Raw genomic sequence first — 12,983 nt, 5'->3', positions numbered from 1 at the left:
TGCACACACACGTTTTTAACAGGTTTGTTTTGATTTTGTCCATATCGTCACATTCAGAACGAAAACAATCACTACCTTTCCAGATTTTGACTCTATTTGTTGCATTTACACATGAGTAATGGAATTTCCTCTTACACTTTGCACAACATACCTTTTCTTGTTGTTTTGTTACAGGAACACAGTTTATTCCACGCTTCCTCATTTATTTCATAAATAGTATTCAAATTTTCGGAACTGGTCGCGGCCATTGTGTACGAGTTAGTAACAAAACACAATATGTCACTGTTCTTTCAACAGATCGTGTATTTTTAGTTACACACAGAGAAGATTTACTAATCCACAAGTACACACCATAATATGTTTAGCTTAAGCTTGTTAAACTATCAAATCAGTACACCACCATTAATTAGGCAGTGTGTCAGAATGCAGCTCCTACAAGTTTGATGATTATGAATGCTGAGTTATACCACACTCTTTTTTCAGCCTGAACAGGACTTGATTGTACTGCACCCGATGATGCATCTAAGGCACTGTGAAACCACTCATGCCTCATGACTAAATCAGTCTTATCTTTTCAGAATGATATAACCAGACTGTGGCTGCCCTGATTTTAGTCTGCTGTGAAAATATGGGATATTTTTGAAAGTGGTGTAGTGCAGTTTTTTGTACCGTTTCTGTGGGGATGGTGAATAGTAGGACTTCCCTTGAGAGGTCAGGGGGCACTACAGCCTGAAAGCAGCTACTCAGGTAGGAGAGTGCTTGCGGTGTGTGTGTAGTGTAATGGCAGGCTAGCTGAAATTTCAGAGTCTTCTGAAAAATATTCACCAGCCAATATGCAGTGAGTAAAATGACAATGCCAGCAAAGTGCAGACAGTACCAATATCAAGATTCTAATAGTTAAGTGATGGAGCACTCCTAACAAACTACCAGAATTCACACTGCAGGAAATATGTTGTGTCTAATTATACTCTGAACTGAGAGCTAAATGAAAGCCAGAGTGGAAAGTTCTGGAATATTTAATGAGACATGGAACATATATTGAAAAGATAGATTAGATTATCTAGTAGGGGATATGTTCATTGTAATAAATAAGAATGTTATGTCTACCGAGCTTGAAGTTCGGTGTGACTGTGAACTTTGCTGCACAAAAGAAACTGACCTAGATGCATTCAGATTAGTCATAAGATGCTTTTAACATGCTTCTGATTCTACAAAAGTTGCACAGTTGTTCAGAGAAAGTCTAAGCTCCATTATGTAGAAATACCATGATTATGTACAAGATGTACTTGTGAAGTTATAATCATCAACTCAAAAAACGGAAGTTACATAATCAATTTTTTTATTTGAGTGCAGGTTAACGTATGCAGCTCATGTAGGCATTGATATCCTCGTGCCACACTACCATAGCACACCAATAGAGGAACAAAAACAAACTGGCCTTGACCATTGATAAAATGGAGTCTTGTGCAGTAATTAGGGGGACAACACTGCCACAAGTCATGCTGAGTTGCTGGGAGTGTATGGCAACAAAGAGACAGACCCTCTCTCTGTGAAGAACTGGGAATAGAAAGAGAAGTGGAGGCACTGGTTTTCAAAGACTGATGTATCATGTTTGAGCTGTTAGTGACAAAAGTGAAAGACATTCATGAATCCGTTTCCAACTCGTTGCATGATTTTTTTTTTTGAACTTGACTGCTCTCACCCATTCAAAATATGTGCCAAACTGAGGCAGCAGTGGAAATGTTGCAGCTGTGTCTGACCAAGGCAGGTGACTTCTTTAACTGCCTAACCACTGTAGATGAGTATTGGATGTGTTGCTGTGTATCCAAGACAAAAAAAAGTGAAGCAGGGAGTAGAAACATAGATTCACTAGTGCCAACAAATTACACTAGTCAACAGTGGTTTTGGTATTGACAAAGTACATATAAAACTTAATTCTATCTTGTAATGTGACATAAAATGTGAAATCAGAAAGTGTCCATCACATCAGGATTAAAAGTTAGGACCTGCAACTTATATAACGTAGTTGAATTTACTGTATAATTTTTAAGTGCTTTGTGTTTGAAAGGGATGTGATAAAAGTTAGTGCAGTGAACTTTTTTGTTCTTAACTTGAATGTGGACTACTTTTTAAATGTAATATGTAACATTTGTGTATTTTATGTTGTATATTTAAACTCTCCAGTCTCATACATTTCCTTACTCTTCTTTCTATATTATCTCAAGTCTTTGAATTTTTCTTTTCTTTTTCAGGAATTGATCAGGCTAAGTTCATTCAACAGAAAAGTGTTTTGTAGACATTGAAAATACAACATGAACAAAGCAAAACAGGGATGTACAAACCATCCTGATTCATTTTGTTATATATGTGGTGAATTCACGACAAGGAAACAAAGATGACTAATTTCTAACTTACTGAAGACATCTTATTGTTTATACTTCAAATACTGGGAGATCAGGGTAAAGGTTGGGCACCTCACTTAACCTGCACTAGGTGCAATTCTAAACTAAGGAAGAAAAGGGCCCTTACCATTTGGCATACCAAAGATCTGGCAAGTGCCTCAAAATCATGTTGATGATTGCTACTTCTGTTTGACTAATGTAACTGGCTCTTCATCAAAGAATAAGAAGAATGTTAAGTACCCTAATGTGCCCTCAGCAATTAGACCCGTTCCCCATGATGAAGACCTGCCAGTTCCGACTCCTCCACTAGTGTGGGAAGAAGTTCCTAATTCTGATCATGAATCTACAAACACTGAGGAAGCACAGTCAATCAAGTGAAGAGGAGCACTTTCCAGAACAAAGACCACATTTAATTACACAAGCAGACTTGAATGACCTAGTTTGTGATTTATACTTATCCAAGGAGCATGCAGAAATTTTATCTTCACGTTTTAAGGAATGGAACTTACTTAATGAAGAAACAAGAATTACTCACTTTACCGTATTTACTCGAATCTAAGCCGCACTTTTTTCCGGTTTTCGTAATCCAAAAAACCGCCTGCGGCTTAGAATCGAGTGCAAAGCAAGCAGAAGTTATGAAAAATGTCGGTACATGCCGCCACAACTAACTTCTGCCGCCGAATATATGTAGCGCTACGCAGGCATGTTTTGTAGGCACAAGGATAAATACTGGCGCCAAAATCTCAGCGTCAGTAAATAAATTTAAAAAAAAAGTGGAAGACGAGCTTTTTTTTCTCCGCCGCGAGTTTCGACCACTGCATTTTCATACATTATCCAACGAAGTAAATACAAATTCCGTATTGTTCATCTTCGAATGTAGCACAATTTCAGTGTACTACGAAAATCCGACTGGCAAGACTGTTTGGGATGTTTGTCAATATGGCCAACTCTACGTTCTGAATTCTTTTCTATCTGTGAGAAGAGATGGTTGCTAATAGGAACCTGATGAAATTTGAATCATATACAGTATTCTCTTCACCATAAGAATTATACGAATATAAACATTTTGCCATGTATTCTTTCGTGTTTGCTGCTATCTCATTTAAATCCTGTCTGCCTAATAAACTACGAAACTAGAGTGAGACAACAGCAAACGCGGAAGAATATACGTATCGTGTCATGTATCGTGTCATTCGTATTATTCTTATGCCTAATAGTGATACAGTCAGAAATGAAGCACGGCAAGTGACTAGATTTTTAAATCTAAAATGACTAATTTCTGTGCAGAATTTGATGTAATAAAGAAGCGACCGCAAAGATTTTCAAACGGAGAAAATTTTTTGCCTAACTTTCGTTCAGAACATGTTCTGTCATACGCAGTCTATTATTTGATTCTTGTTGATCATTATCAAAGAAAGCAGCAGTGTAAGTAACAACAAATTGCGGTCTCTTGCCATTGTTTCGCTAATGAGACGATTCCTCTTTTTTTTAATTGTACGCGGCGGTAGCGCGCACAAAAGCAAGTCGTGCCGCGAGCCGCGACAGGCCGTAACCACGCACTATCAGAATGCGACAAACAATGCATGACACAGTGCAGTAATGCATTTTCAGCTTAAGAGTGACGCAAACACCTATAACAAAGAAAACGGCAATTATCAGATCAAAGCAAAATAAGCAATCGATTCAAACCAGACGAAGCACGTGAAAAAGGAAGGGCACCCGTATAAATACGGACGGAGCGCCTGACGCATAGCAATGGCTACGTGGTAAAGCTTAACTGCTAAGCTTAGACTCGAACCAAACTACTGTAGCTGTATCGTCATTCATTCGACCTAAATTGTGTCTCATATTACAATGGACAAACTTTGTTTCGATTTCGAGGTGCGGCCTAAAACTTCTCTCTCCCCTTGAATTTCGAGTCTCAAATTTCAGGTGCGGCTTAGATTCGGGAAATTTTTTTTCCTTTATTTCGAGTCTCATTTTTCAGGTGCGGCTTAGATTCGAGTGCGGCTTAGATTCGAGTAAATACGGTAGGCAACGTAATAAAGATCTGATGACGTATTACCATATGGTGAGCAATGTTTATGCTTGTAGTGATGTAGTAGGATTAATGAAACAGTTAAACATACCAGATGATGCTGCCGAGTGGCACTTGTGTATTGACACTTCCAAGACAAGTCTGAAGGCTATACTATTGCATAATGGTAATATGTTTCCATCTGTACCTGTAGGGTACTCTGTTACTTTGAAAGAGAACTACATAAATTTGTCATGGACGCTTGAAGCTATGAAGTATAAGGAAGAAAATTGGAAAATATGTGGTGATCTTAAGGTGATTGGTTTACTAACTGGTCTCCAAAGTGGTTTCACAAAGTATTTCTGTTTCCTTTGTCTTTGGGACAGCTGTGCAACAGATAAACATTATATAGGTAAACAGTGGCCACCATGAGAGAAATTGGCTCCAGGTGGAGAAAATGTGAAATACTTACCTTTGGTGGAGTCTCAAAATGTTTTCTTTCCCCCACTGCGTATTAAGCTCGGCCTTGTGAAGAATTTTATCTAGGGAATGGACAGAAATGTTAATGGTTTCATGTATCTACATGAAGTGTTCCCTGAATTAAGTGATACCAAATTGAAAGAGGGGATTTTTATTGGGCCACAAATTAGGAAGTTAATGCACAATAAGAACTTTGAAGAAAAATTAAGTCACTTACAACTTGCAGCCTGGTGTTCTTTTAAGGATGTCGCTGAAGATTTCCTAGGGAATACAAGAGCAGAAAACAGTGACATATTAGTGGGAACTCTTTTAGAGAACTATAAAAATCTTGGATGCTTAATGTCACTAAAAAAGCACTTCCTTCATTCTCATTTAGATTTCTTCCTTACCAATTTCGGAGTGATTAGTACGAACACAGAGAAAGGTTACATCAGGGCATTTTGTGAATGAAAAGCCACTGTAAAGGTAGATGGAACCCTTCAAAGTTAAGTGACTACTGTCGGTTTTTGAAGCGTGAAATATATATATATATATATATATATATATATATATATATATATATAAATCTCCCACAGAAGGAAGTTATCATCAAAAGGACTCAACCCTCCACCATCAACATCATCACGAAGCAAATGAATGTTGCAATTTTTCTTGTAAAAATGTACATTAGGCCCAGGACACTAGAGTAAGATAGTTTTATGCCATTAAGTATGTTAGATATTGTCTAAACTTAGCGTGGACCACTCTAGTCTCTGTTTTTAGATATAGGCATTTAAAAACCTCTGTAACAAAGAAATGGAGGGTGATGGCGAAAATATAACTGCATTTTCAGATTCAGCAAGTCAAAATTTGTTAGGTCCACCATGTTTTATCTCTGTACCTGAAAAAAAGTTTTTTTTGTTGTTGTATAGTGTTATTGGGCAATTTGCCAGTGGTGCCCAACACTTACCAATCCTTCAGCCATCGTCTCCATTCACCATCTGATGAGATATGGTCTGAAGATGATTTTTGATAAAATCAAATCTGGTTACATGTAACTATTAAACTTCATAAATTCTTTTGACTAAGACTGATTAACATTTTAATTATCTATACATCATTGATATTTTCCAGTAATGTTTTCAAAAGTTACTACTCATCTATGATTGGGAAAAATGTGTCACATAAAAGGGTGGGTGTACGAGGTCAGTTCAAAAAATTCCAGAACTTTGTCCACAAATTTTTCTATGCTTATCTTTTAGTTATTGTGCATGGTCTCCTTTGACATACTCTCCTCCACAATTGCCTCTTGCTGGATCATGCTCCATGCATTTTCTTTTATCTCGTCTATCATTGCAAATCTTCTTCCTTTAAACAGGGGTTTCAACTTTGGAAACAAAAAAAGTCTGCAGGGGTCAAGTCTGGAGAGTATGATGGATGGGGCAACCCAATGATTTCGGTTTTTGTGCAATAGTCGTGCACCAACAGGGATGAATGTGTGGGTGTATTATTGTGATACAAGAGCTGTGAATTGTCTCGACACATTTTAGGTCGTTTCCATCTCACATTTTCTTGCAGGGATCACAACATGTTCCAGTAGTACCATCAATTAACAGTTTGCCCCTGTGGCATGAATTCTTGGTGAACTAACCCTTCAAAGTCCAAGAAAGCTAACAGCATGGCCTTGACATTTGACCTGACGAGCTTTTTTTGGTCTTGGGGAACTTTTCCCAATCCATTGTGATACAATGATTGGTCTCAACATTATAACCATACATTAATTAAAACTTCCGGGCTGAATTGCTATGGTCCATATATAAAACTACTTCTCCTTCCTGACGTTTCGTTGCCGGCTGCGTGCAACATCTTCTTGGGTGAGTCGCCGACTGGCTGCTAGGCGCTGGTAGGTCCCACTTATATAGAGTGCTTAGATGGCGCCACCACTCGTCACGTGTTTTCGACTTTAAAACTATCTCTGGCTAGTGCCATCTCTCTCGATTACAGGTAATCGATTATTGATGGGCAACTCCATGGAGTGTCCTGTGCACCACGTGAATGTATGTACCGAGTGCTTATGCGGAAGCGTACAACCAGTGATGGGACGAATGATATGTACATTATCACGTCGTTAAATATGATAACAAAATTGTTGCTCTACACCCTCAAACCTTTTTTTTTTTGTTGTAGTGAATATTGTTTAATGGCATTTGAATTGTTACTTAGTGGCATTTTCGTACTATTAACGTAATATTTACATAGATCAAGAACGATATACTTCTAACTTTCCACGCCAAATGGTGGGTGCTATGTTTTACAGTAAGCGACCGTGTATATTTTATGTCATGTATGTATGGGTTCTGACCCAGTGCTTATGTGGAAGCCTATAACCACTGTTATAACACTGCTAGCTTGTCCAAAGGGACACACGAAATGTACATCAGCATGTCAGTTAAATATCGAATGCTATTAAAGACTCTAAAGTAGAACAAAACACTATTACACTGTCTGAAAATGGGCTTATTAAAGTATCAACATTAGCGGAAATAGGAAGAGCTGATGTCCCACAATCATTGGTAGCAACAGAAGATTCTTTGACGTTAGAAGAAGTAAAAAAATCTGAAGTTTCGTCCAGTACAGCAGCCACATCAGCCAAATTGTCAGTAGTGTCGAAATCATCAAAAACAGCTGAACCATTATCATCAGCAGCAGATGTACCACCCTCCCCAGCAGGTTCAAAATCTAGTCCAGAATCTGTGACTAGCCCATCAATCAGAAGAACAGAGGCAAGAACAGTGGTACAAAATGCCACTCAGATATCATCAACAGAAGAAAAATCAACACCATTGGAGCTTCATTTATCAGCCTCATACGCAGCTTCAATGCCCACAGTAACGTCAGTGCCAACTGTAGTTCAAGATCTAAACGAAAATACAGTTTCAGCAAAAGTTCCAGTATCAATTGGAACATCACTTACAAAACCAGACTCAGCATCAAAACTGGCAGCTTCTCCAACATCCACTGAATCATCAGCTTCAGAAACACCTCCAGCATCCACTGAAACAGCAGCTACAACTACAGATACAACAAGTATGGTGGCACGTCCAGGGGTAAGAAATACAAGGAGCAAGAAACGTGTAATTCTTAAGGATTTTTGGTACCCAGCCTCAGCAGGGAACAGCCAGTAACATTGAGAAACATGAGTACAAACTCCTCTCAATCTAATTTCAATAATTTAAAAATAATGAGCCTTAACATGCAATGCATTAAAAATAAAATATTAGAACTTGAGATTGCAGCCAGTGAAGCTAGTATAGATTGTATTTGCATTCAAGAACATTGGTGCATGAGTTATGAACTAGAAAATATTTGCATTTCCCCATACAAATTAGTAAGCCATTTTTGCAGGAAGGAAACAAGACATGGTGGTGTTTGCATTTATGTAAAACCTGGAGTAAAGGTTAAAAATATGACTGTAACTGAATCCTTGAATGAAGAAAAACATTTTGAGGCTGCAGCAATACAGTTGAATATGCAAAAGAGTAAATTAATAATAATGTCAGTGTACAGATCACCATGTGGCGATCCTGAAATTTTTAGAAATAAGTTAGAGGCATTGCTCAAAATATTACATTATAAAAAATCAACAATAATTATAAGTGGAGATTTTAATGTCAACTTATTGACTGAAGATGCATCCAAATATCAGTTCCTGAATGTTTTACATAGCTTAAATTTGTATCCACATATAACTAACCCTACAAGAATAACAAACTCTTCAAAAAGTCTCATAGATAATATCTTCACAACTATAGATGCCATAGATATAGATGTAATAAATGATGACCTAGGAATATCTGATCACAATGCACTTATCCTTAAATTTCCCATAGCCCCTGTGACCAAAAATAGTTCATACCAAATGTACAAAAGAACCTTCTCCACAAATAGTTGCAGTCACTTCATAAATACACTAACTAACCAATCATGGGCAGAAGTACTGTTACAAACTAGCACAAACACTGTATATAATGTTTTTTCTTCCCTGTTTATGTTGAATTTTGAAATGTGTTTTCCTAAGAAACTTGTCAAAACAAACACATATGGGAAAATATATCTAAAAACAAAGATGATGAGACTTACCAAACAAAAGTGCTGGCAGGTCGATAGACACACAAACAAACACAAACATACACACAAAATTCAAGCTTTCGCAACAAACGATTGCTTCGTCAGGAAAGAGGGAAAGACGAAAGGATGTGGCTTCTAAGGGAGACTTACCTTAGGGGGAAAAAAGTACAGGTATACACTCGCACACACACACATATCCATCCGCATATACACAGACACAAGCAGACATTTGTGAAGGCAAAGAGGCCAAAACTTTCTTGGATCCTACCATCTATAAAAAACTGAAAAAGGACCCTACAACAAAAGTGTTAAGTGCTACCCAGCAATTAATAAATAGCTCTTCCATTCCTACAGGAGATAAAAGATACCTTTGCCAAACTGAAGCTTACCCTCCTAGACTGTATGGGTTACCTAAGATACACAAGCCCAATGTCCCATTGAGACCGATAGTAAGTGCAATTGGGACTCCTACTCAAGAGCTAGCTAGATATCTTGCTTCTTTGTTGCAACCGTATATAGGTAAAACTCACACTCATACTAAAAATTCCATGCATTTTTATTGAAAAACTGAGGGAGATCACAGTTAGTCCAAGTGACATCCTTGTCAGTTTCAATGTAGTATCCCTGTTCACCATGGTTCCTGTTGATGAAGCTCTTGCTTACATAGCTGATATGTATCCTATTGATATAATAGCTTTGTTTTGACATTATCTGTCCTCGACTTATTTTCAGTATAACAACGAGTTTTATGAACAAATTGATGGGGTGGCCATGGGTAGCCCTCTAAGCCCTGATATTGCTAATCTATTTATGGAATTTTTCGAACAACAGGTGCTGCAGTCGGCCAAAAAAAGCCCTTTTAAATGGTAATGATACGTGGATGACACCTTTGTGATATGGAATCATGCTGAAGAGGAACTGAGTGAGTTTTTGGTGCAGATAAACAGTTTCTATCCAAGGATATAATTCACCATGGGGAAAGAGAGTAATGGACAAGTAAATGTTTTGGATGTATTGGTTATTAAACGGGCAAATGGGACTTTAGGGCACAAGGTATATAGAGAAGACACACACACCGATTGTTACCTACATAAGAATTCCAATCATCGTCCTAGGCAGAAGAGAGGAGTCATAAAAACTTTAGTGGACAGAGCTAATAACATCTGTGAGCCAATTTACTTGCAAGATTAATTAAGCCATTTGCGAACAGCTTTCAAGAGAAATGGGTACACGGACAAGGAAATAGATCGAGCACTCCACCCTAGAAGAAAAGTGTCCAAAAATACACGACAACAACAACCGTCGGCTGGAAAAGTTTTTCTTCCATTTATTCATAACATCACGGACTGTATTGGTAAAGTTTTGGCCAAGTTTCAAGTGGAGACAATCTTTCGACCTACCAAGAAAATTAGTGAAAGTTTAAGATCGGTGAAAGACGCACGACACCCTTTAGCTACCCCATATGTGTATAAAATTCTGTGTAGCTGTAGCATGGTTTATATTGGAACAACTAAAAGGAGTGTTAATACCCACCTTACGGAACACAAAAGGAACTGTAGATTGGGACAGATTGAGAAATCAGCTGTAGCGGACCACGTTTTCAAAGACGGTGATCACGAAATAAAATTTAGTGAGACAAATGTGATAGCTAGGACCTCACATTATTATACTCGCATGTATAGAGAAGCTATAGAGATTCACAAGCACGGAAATAATTTTAATAAAAAAGAAGAATGATTGAAACTAGACAAGATATGGCATTCGACTTTGTACCAACGAAGTGACAATCAATTACCTGTAATCGAGAGAGATGGCACTAGCGAGAGATAGTTTTAAAGTCGAAAGCTCGTGACGAGTGGTGGCACCATCTAAGCGCTCTATGTAAGTGGGACCACCAGCACCTAGCAGCCAGTCGCCGACTCACCTCAGAAGATGTTGCTCGCAGTCGGCAACGAAACGTCAGGAAGGAGAAGAAGTTTTATATATGGACCATGGCAATTCAGCCCAGAAGTTTTAATTAATGAAGATGTCGGCCGTGAAAGCTTACATGCTATGGTTATAACCATAGATCCATGTCTCATCACTAGTTATGATTCTTTTAAGAAACATCTTATTCTCATTTGTGCAATCCAGAAGCTCTTCATAGATTGCAAGGCGAAGGTCTTTCTGGTCTTGGCTCATGAGCCATGGGATGAACCTGGCAGCAACATGATGCATTCCGAGATGCTGTGTCAGGATTTCATAAAACTGAAATGTTACAGTCTTCTGCAATCTCTCAGGTGATCAGTCTTCGATTGATGTCACAATTTTGTTGATGTTCCTGATGTGGGTGACATCAGTATATGACAAAGGGCATCATGAACAAGGGTCATCTTTAACTTCCATCTAGCCATTTTTAAACCGTGTGAACCACTCATAACACTGAGTATGGCATAAGCACCGTAGGCATTCTGAATCATTTGGTGTGGCTCTGTAAAGATGTTCTTGAGTTTCACGCAAAATTTAATACAGACACATTGCTCCTCTAACTCTGCCATCTCGAAATTTGCAGCTGTGTGATACAATGTTCTATTCAATACATCACTGAAAAGTAACTAACAGACATGCAACAATGAAACTTCCGGCTGTTACTTATTAATCAAAGGTGTGTGCAGAGATGCACTCTGCATTTTGCTCCAATGTACAATTGGTGTGAAATTATGAATGTTCCTGAATTTTTGAACAGACCTCATATATGTAGAGGGAGTAATGCCTCACCAAATTTCAGGTTTCAACTGGAGATTTTCTAGGTTGTAACTAAAACTTTCCGACTACTCCTTGAAACAGGAGTAGGGGAGACTTTAATGACAGTATTGATTGGAACAACTGTGCTCTCATTCCCAGTGGAGTGCATAGGCATTATTGCAAAGCAGTTCTGAATGCTTTCTGTGAAAAGTGTCTTAAGCAACTAGTTCAACAACTCACACACATCAGATATATCTTAAATCTTGTGACCCTAAACACACCTAATTTTATCCTCAGTTAGGAAACACCATTACTATAAAGAGAAAATTCAGATGTTAAAAATTACTAAGCCATTAACAATATAGAAAAAAAATCTAAGAAGAATTTTTGCCCTTAAATTATCTGTTCTTTCATTAGGGAATATTTCCATATGCATTGAAAAGTCATCTTATGTGGCAGAATACAGTTATGCAGTAACAACTTAAGTATTTTTAAAGTGCTCACGTATCCACACTTCCATAGATTTGTCACTGTCTGTCAGTGAAGGGTCCACTTTTGCATATTAATGGTGAAACTTTATTGTACTGTTAGCACCAAAGCACCAATTTTGCTATTTTCCTGAATCTACATGGATAATCAGTTGAAGCTATGCTACGCACCATATCTAACGTAACCTCACTCTGTCTCATTTTCATACTGTTTATTCTGTGACCTGAGTTATTCATGAAGGGTACATGTGCTTAACAATTGGTCACTGCATTTTCCATTTTGGGAATGTCTGTTTTAACTGTTTAAGTCATTTCATAGCTACAATCAAAACATGTATCTTTGTTAATTACACCATAACCTCTGCATTGGAATGAAGGTAAGAAATTTAAAATAATATATAGTTTTGCATTTAATGCATGCTGTACCCCTAAAAGCACACAATTTTCAACAGTGTACATCTCTGGTCAAAACATTTACTGTGATTTGTTGTAGTATGAAATAGTTGCTACATATGCAAAATCATTACCACATTCTCCTGTGACTCCATTTCTTTTTCTGTCACTTTTACAGTAATAAATCAGGACCAACACAGTTCATCACAATGCACTGAAACTGTCACATTTCAAATACTCTTTCATCATTACCTTCACATTTATTTCTGGAACTACCCTACTTGTGACCTACTCCCAACACCATCTGAAGTATGAGTTTCAAAATCTGAGTGCTAACGATTTGTGGAGATTTGTAATGGAATGATCACATAA

At 37.8% G+C, this 12,983-nt stretch overlaps 1 protein-coding gene across 1 annotated transcript in view; it reads right to left on the bottom strand.

Moving 5' to 3' along the window:
* The window catches only part of LOC126188875 (ras-related and estrogen-regulated growth inhibitor), a 381,204-nt gene that overhangs the window by 42,830 nt on the left and 325,391 nt on the right, over positions 1-12,983 (bottom strand). The window lies entirely within an intron of this gene.

Source organism: Schistocerca cancellata, chromosome 5, assembly GCF_023864275.1.
Source record: "Schistocerca cancellata isolate TAMUIC-IGC-003103 chromosome 5, iqSchCanc2.1, whole genome shotgun sequence".
Taxonomy (NCBI): domain Eukaryota; kingdom Metazoa; phylum Arthropoda; class Insecta; order Orthoptera; family Acrididae; genus Schistocerca; species Schistocerca cancellata.
Note: the sequence above shows the minus strand (reverse complement) of the source record. Positions and strands in the feature narration are given on the sequence as shown.